This window comes from Dipodomys merriami, unplaced genomic scaffold (genome assembly GCF_024711535.1).
Source record: "Dipodomys merriami isolate MVZ:Mamm:240054 unplaced genomic scaffold, mDipMer1.0.p SCAF_443, whole genome shotgun sequence".
Taxonomy (NCBI): Eukaryota; Metazoa; Chordata; class Mammalia; order Rodentia; family Heteromyidae; genus Dipodomys; species Dipodomys merriami.
Genome location: NW_027206006.1, coordinates 440,610 through 448,506, shown reverse-complemented (window position 1 = coordinate 448,506; position 7,897 = coordinate 440,610). Strand labels below are relative to the sequence as shown.

General features: G+C 41.0%; 1 long non-coding RNA gene across 1 annotated transcript; it reads right to left on the bottom strand.

Moving 5' to 3' along the window:
* Window positions 1-31: 31 nt before the first annotated feature.
* Window positions 32-6,328, bottom strand: LOC138808155 (uncharacterized). Its single transcript, XR_011366426.1, has 3 exons — window positions 6,259-6,328; window positions 1,009-1,168; window positions 32-161 (listed from the first exon to the last, which is right to left on the bottom strand). It is a non-coding gene; the product is annotated as an uncharacterized lncRNA (long non-coding RNA).
* Window positions 6,329-7,897: the final 1,569 nt, after the last annotated feature.

Sequence of the window (7,897 nt, the reverse complement as noted above, 5' to 3'; positions counted from 1 at the left end):
CCCTCCCCCCACCCACACCGACATTGTAAAGCTGGTTTTGACATGACATTTTGTACTTCTCATTGTTGCAACAGGTCCACCCGAATCCTTAAACGACTTGTTTGTCCCCATCTCCTCCACATGTTATACTGACATCAAATATAGTGAAAGCGGGGGTTACACTGTGGGGGAGGGACATACAAAGCAACAAAGAAATAATCTTATAAATGCATTAGAAACACATGAATGAAAGAAACGAAGACATTAAAATACATATTTAAGGGTTCATTTTCCTAACATCACATTATCTGACCTTTTCCGCTTGACTCATACCTATACTAGATATTGCAAATAAGGGAAACCATGGGACCTATGTTTCTTTGGGCCTGGCTTACTTCACTTAATATAATTTTTTCCAAACCTTTCCATTTCCTAACAAATGGGGAAATGTCATTCTTTCTGATGGAGGCATAGAATTCCATCAGAGTGCTCATCTTGAGCAAAAAAGCTAAAGGAAAGTGCCTAGGCCCTAAGTTCAAGCACTAGCACCTTCCCCCCACCGCCCCAAGAAAAGAAAAAAAGGCTAGGCATGGTGGCTCATGCATGCAATCCTATCTACTCAGGAGGCTGAGTTCTATGCCAACTTGACTCTATCTCCAATTAACCAGGAAAAGGGCAGGAAGGGGTGCTGTGGCTCAAGTAGAGCAATAGCCTTAGGCAATAAAGCTCAGCCATAGCACTCAGGCCCTAGGTTCTAGACCCAGAAATGGGTCAAACAAAACAAAAATAATCTGAACAAGGTGGTGACACAGGCTTGTAACTTCAGCACTTGAGAGGCTGAGACAAGAGAGTCACGAGTTCAGGGCACACCTCAGGTACATAGTGAAATATTGTCTCAACAAAACAAAAACTTCCAAATAACAAAAACAAAAGCGGAAATAACTATAGATCGGAACTGAAATAAGCCATATACATACTTGATGCGTGAGTTATAACTATCTGTTTTCAGGATTGTGTATTGATACTCACATTTTTTCTATAAGGTACACAGCAAGATCTTTGGCTCCAGAGTCTGTGCTCTTCAGTTGCAAATGGCACCGGGAGAGCAGGCTACCTTGCACAGACCAGAACAGAGAAAAGACCACAGAGCCAACTTCCCCTGGTGCTCACTGAGCATCAACAGCTCACACTACAAAGAAACAGACAAACAGGAAATGTCCAAATAATGTGTTCCCAGAACTTGGGCAGGAACTATCTCTATAGAAGCAGCTGTCACTGGCAAAGCAAAAACAAAAACCTATGTGTATGGGGCAAATTTATGAAAGAGCATTCAATCCAGAAGTGAACCAAGAAAAATGGTTTTAGGAAAACTTCCCTATTGCTCTGCAGTTTTGTGGAACCTATAAATATTCTTTTTGCTCCACAAGACATCTACTGCACCCCAAGACGCCCACCCTATTGTTCATCTCTTTCTTGTAATGAATCTTCTGTCTCTGAGCCCTTATCCTGAGTCTTCAATCAAATCTCTCGCTAGCAGAGTTGAGGGAGAGTTGAAAAGAAAGTGTGAGTCTGATCAAGGTACATTGCATGAGTTTTATTTTGTTTTGTTTTTGTCAGTCATAGGGCCTGCACTCTGGGCCTGGGTGCTGTTCCTCAGCTCTTCAGCTCAAGGCTAGCTCTCTACTTCTTGTGCCACAATGCCACATCTGGCTTTTTCTGCTTATGTGGTGCTGAGGAATCAAATCCAGGGCCTCATGCATGCAACGCAAGCACTCTACCACTGAGCCACCTTCCCAGCCCCCACATTGTATGAGTATATGGACATGTCAAAATAAATCTACCATGTACCATAAATTGATAATAAAATATGGAAAAAATAAAGATAATCCATCATTGAAGGACAATAGGAAAATCACATTTTCAAGCAATTCATTTGAAAATGAAAATATAAATTCAAACATCAAAAATTGTTATGTGACCTCTTTACTAGGTTTAAACAACAATAACAACAACAAAAACAGCATTGCTAGTGATATCACTGATATTGTGTGACTGGATGCAGTGATCTCACTAAATGTTAGCTCTTCATTTTTGGAAAAGTATGTCTAATTTCAGGCTAAAGAGCAGTATCAAGGTATTTGAAGAACTAGGAGCTACATATTGTTTTTAAATGGTAAATATATATCACTAAAAAGAACAGAAGCATTTATTTGTTCTTTTGGTGGCAGTTCTGGAGCATGAGCTAACGACCTGAGTGCTGTCCCTCAGCTTTTTTGCTTGAGGCTACTACTGCTCTATTACTTGAACCACATCTCTATTTCTGGCATTTCTGGGGAGTGGGGGGGGAAAGATGTGGTTAATTGGAGATAAAAAAATTATTATATTCTGGGCTGGGAAGGTGGCTCAGTGGTAGAGTGCTTGCCTTGCATGCATGAGGCCCTGGGTTCGATTCCTCAGCACCACATAAGCAAAAAGAAAAAAGCGCTAGTCTTCAGTTGAAGAGCTGAGGGACAGCACCCAGGCCCAGAGTTCAGGCCCCACGACCAGATCCAAAAAAAAAAAAATTATTATATTCTTTCCTGCCCAGACTGGCTTGGATCTCAGCTATCTGATTAGCTGTAATCTAGCACCTGGTGAAACCTTTAATTTTTAAAAAATTTTTTACTTTTGCCAAACCTGGGGCTTGAACTCAGGACCTGGGCACTGTCCCACAGCTTCTTTTGCTCATAGCTAGCACTCTACCACTTGAGCCACACCACCATTTCTGGCTTTTTCTATATATGTGGTAATGAGGAATCAAATGGCAGGCTTCCTGGATGCTAGGCAAGCACTCTAGCACAAAGCCACATTCCCAGCCCAACCTTTAATTTTTAAAAGCGTAATTTACAAAGGATTGAAATTGGACCACTGTGTGGAATCTCTCTATAAGGAGGATGTTTTTAGAAAACATAATATTTTAAGTTAGGAGAATTGACTAAATGACTACAGAATTTATAATTTGTAAATGAAAGAAGTAGCCAAGTAGCTTGTAATCTTCCTACCATTAAAAATGCTTAAAGATGTCTGTTGAAGATGAACCTGTATACTAATGAGCCCAAACTTTATAAATGTCCATTCAATTTGTGTCTGAATTTTTTGTGTGCCTGAAAAAAAAAATTGTGCCTATATATTGGAAGGGAAGATGGGATTTTCTCACTTTTTTATTTTATTTTAAAAACCTACTTGAAAATAATTCATGATCTTTTTGTAACTCTTCGTCATCTTTGTTCTTTGGACTTTCTCTGAAGGGGCATCTAACCTCCAGAGGGTCTGTCACATAAGAATTATGAAGTTGGAACTGGGAAGGTGGCTCAGTGGTAGAGTGCTTGCCTTGCATGCTTGAGGCCCTCAGTTCGATTCCTCAGCACCATATAAGCAAAAAAATCTGGAAGTAGGGTTGAGACTCAAGTGGTAGAGTGCTAGTCTACAGCTGAAGAGCTGAGGGACAGCACCCAGGCCCAGAGTTCAGGCCCTATGAACGACATACAAAAAAAAAAAATAAAGAAGAAGAAGAAGAAGAATTATAAGTAGCCAGGCATCAGTGGCTCAGGCCTATAATCCTAGATACTGAGGAGGCTGAGATCTGAAGATCGCAATTCAAAGCCAGCCTGGGCAGAAAAGTCATTAGACTCTTATCTCCAATAAATCACCAGAAAACCAGAAGTGGCACTGTGGCTCAAGTGGTAGTGCTCCCCTTGAGCTGAAGATCACAGGAACAGTGCCCAAGCCCAGAGTTCAAGCCCCATGACCAACAAAAAAGAAGAAGAAGAAGAAGAAGAAGAAGAAGAAGAAGAAGAAGAAGAAGAAGAAGAAGAAGAAGAAGAAGAAGAAGAAGAAGAAGAAGAAGAAGAAGAAGAAGAAGAAGAGGAAGAGGAGGAGGAGGAAGAGGAGGAGGAGGAAGAGGAAGAAGAGGAAGAAGAGGAAGAAGAGGAAGAGGAGGAAGAGGAAGAGGAGGAAGAGGAGGAAGAGGAGGAAGAGGAGGAAGAGGAGGAAGAGGAGGAAGAGGAAGAAGAAGAAGAAGAAGAAGAAGAAGAAGAAGAAGAAGAAGAAGAAGAAGAAGAAGAAGAAGAAGAAGAAGAAGAAGAACTATGAAGTGCCAAATGCTGGTGGCTCACACCTATAACCCTACCTACTCAGGAGGCTGAGATCTGAGAATTGTGGTTCAAAGCCAGCCCAGGCAGGAAAGTCTGTGAGACTCTTATCTCCAATAAACCACCAGAAAACCAGAAGTGGCACTGTGGCTCACATGTTAGAGCGCTAGCCTTGAGTTGAAGAGCTGAGGGACAGCGCCCAAGCCCAGAGTTCAAGCCCCACAACCAACAAAACAAAACAAAACAAAAAACTATGAAATATGCTAATATTAGCACTGTCTGTAATTAATTCCTCTAAACTAGAATCAACCCATATGCCTCTCCAAGTTAAGCAGATAATTACGGTATATCATAAAGAGACTATTGTGGTACACCAGTGAACACAAATGACAACACATGAATGAAACTCAAAAACATTGTTAAACAAATCAAATATTTCACAGAAGATTGTATGCTATCAAGGTGAAAAAAAAAACCAAGCAATAACCAACACATTGTACAGGGATGACTAGAAAGAAAAACAAGGAACCTGTGAACACACACTGAAGAATGATACTACAGAGAGTTGTTTTCACTTATTGTCCCTCCATATCTATTCTTTTGTATGTGAACCACATTTTGAAATGGTCCCTTCATGCTGTGGCTTTGCTTTTCCTTCAGTCCCATTCTACTGTCTCTATTGGATCACTCCCCAGTTACCACTTGGAGAGCAAAGCCCCTCCACTGAAACTCAGGCTCTGCAAACTCTGGCCCTCTTTAAGTTCTTTCCCTTTCTCTGCCAGAATTTCTTCCTGATACTCCTTCCTACTGTCCTGGTTACCTTCCTTGTAGATTTGCTCAAGATGCCCATGACTGATGTGAGGCAGTCCCCAATCATGACTTCCTGTTCGTTACTGGTTACAAATCTTTAGCCACAATTTCTTTCTTTCTTTCTTTTTTTTGGGTCTGGTTGTGGGGCTTGAACTCTGGGCCTGGGCGCTATCCCTCAGCTCTGTAGCTCAATTTAGCCACAATTTCTATCTTGAGAGCGCAACTAGGTCTTACCACCTTAAGGTCACTAAAACCATGAATACCTCGTGTTCAGAATCTACCCATTATCATCCCCTTTTTAGTAGCCTGTTCCTTCCCATTTATCACAGGCCCACTGTAGGTGTACCTCCCTCCATTTGAAATGTCTCTCACTTCCTCTTTGCTTGTTTAAGCCTATTCAAAGTCCTTCCCTGAGATCAGCAATTCTTTTCCAAAATGCTTTTCCCTAGTTTCCTTCCCTCTCCCTAGACCAGTGCTCATCCTTTGACAGCCTGAATTATGCACAAAACTATGTAATCACACATTTGTTTGGGTTCCTCTATCATTGTATCCTCTGTACCTAACGTGGGGCCTCACACACAGCAGGCATTGGTAGGCATTGTTGAACTAACAAACATGAGAAAAAAGCTCAGACTAGGTGTAATTTAGACCATTTTTACTTTTTTTTCTCCTAATGTAACTCTGTCTATCTCCCTCCCTATAACCATAAATGCTTGCTTTTACAAGAAGATAATTCAGTGGCTGCAATAATCTCTGGCCTAGAAAGTTTAATTGTATATGCAATTTCCTCTGTATCACAGATGAGAGAAAGGGAAGAAAGGTCAACTACTTGATGTCCCAGTGGTAAGGGATTATGGGAAACTTTCTTGGACAGTCAGTGAGATTTCAGAGTTGAATGGCCCAGTTGAAGAGCCAGGTTTCAGTGTTGTTCCAGCATGGTGAGCTCCTGCTTCTATCAACTTGTGAGAACCCTGAAGTTTTCGCCCAGTGGCTTTGACTGAGAATGGTAAGAGCTTGAAGAAGTTTTTAGAGGTTGAAGAATATGCAGGATTTAGATGTGCTACAAGAGAAAGAGAAATTATAGAAAATGGCAGAAATAAAAATGGAGATCAGAATGATCCGTGGTGAACTGGAAAGACAGCACATATCAATGATCTTGTAGTGAGAATTTTAAGGAGGACACAGAGATGGGCAGAATAGTCTAGACATATGAGAGAAAACTGATGTGATGGCAAAAACAATACTACAAAAGTTAAGACTGTAGCCAGGTATGGTAGATCATGCTATAATCGCAGCTGTAGTTCAAGGAACACTCAGAAAAAAGTTCACTACATCTTACCTTAAACGATAGCTTGGGGTGTACCTCTTGCCACTATAGTTACTTGGGAGACCAGGACCAGGAGGATCTCAGTCCAGACCATGCAAAAACTGAGACACTATCCTCAAAATGACAGGAGTAAAAAGGGCTAGGAGGCACAGCTCAGGTGGTAGAGCACTTGCTTAGCAGGAATGAGGCAGTGATTTCAAACCCAGTACCATCAATCCCACCCACCCTCCAAAAAAACCCTACAGTAACTGTCTTATCAAATACTCTTAAAGAAGCATGAGGTAAAGAATGGAGAAGAAAACAGGATGTACCTCTCGAGCAGCCACACAAAGGAGGGTATTCATGATAGCTAGGACTTCACCAGTGTTCATGCCAGCAAGGTCACTTTTCTCAGGTATAAGTAGAAGGCCACCTGGATCTTTATCACTGAAAGGACACAAACTCACACCTGTTTGTAGGAAGAGGCTTTTCCTGGTCAGGTTCAAATAAAGAACACAGAGAGATGTCAGCATCAGTTCTATGAAATAGGGGTCTGGGTCAGGAAGAGAAATGGTAGTTACAACTAGGACTATGCCACGGTCTGTCCATATATCCTTCCAAAAGCACAGACACATAAATTACCTTGATATCAGTGTTCAATATATCTGATATCATGACTGGTAACTCAACAATCCAGGCTAACAATCCCTGTATCTTCAAATGTTCTTCATGCAACACCTCCAGGACCTATCATCATCTTCGTTAACTGATTCTGAAAGCATTTTATACAAATAGCCCTAAATCTGTCATCCAGACCAGATAGTCCATCTTGTAAGCAGATGCTCAGTTCCCTCCCTCCTTCAAGAGTCTGTGCCTCCATTAAGGAACTCTACAGTCCCATCTGCTTTTCTGATGTGACTGTAAGTCTCCATATACTCTCTTCCTGGAATGTTTCTTTCTACACATTACTACTCTGCATTTTCAGTTGTTGTAATGGAAGACTGAGGACCCCAAACTCTTTTGGTTTTAGTTTTTGTCTTTGATATTTAATTAGAGACTGAAGGTCTGAAGAAGTTTTCACTGGGTTCAATACTACCTTGTCTTATAAGGGCCTTGGATTAAGGTTTTGAGAAAAGTATCAGTCTATCACTATTTTAGTCATTCTCATGCCTAGTAGGAACTCGAGAATCTCTCTAAATTCTGGGTAGGAGAAGCACTACTCCAAAAGCACAGAAGGAAGGACTAATTAAAGAAAAATAACTACAGAGGTTAGAATTATTCAATAATCGAAGAGAATCAAACTTACCTAAAATATGTGCACAGTGAATGGAATGTGAGCTGCAGGGACTGCTTATGATCTTTCTCAGTGATATTCTTCTAGAAAGCCAAGAAAAGGACATTTAGAAAATTTACTTCATGACACTCCACAGACATATGGTACCATGAAATAACATCACATACTTGTCCCAAGTATGAGGAGAGCAGATTCAGCAGACCACTTTGTGGCAGTGAACTAAACCCTTGTCCAGTATCAGGAGAGGGAAGAACCTACTACTTAAACAAAACTGGCAGATAAGTTTAGTTTATGCCCAAAAGTAATATCTGCAAGTTTTCCTTCTGGAAGGTTTGACCCAATAGTTGAAGAAGCTGACTTCTAAAAGATATGCACTTT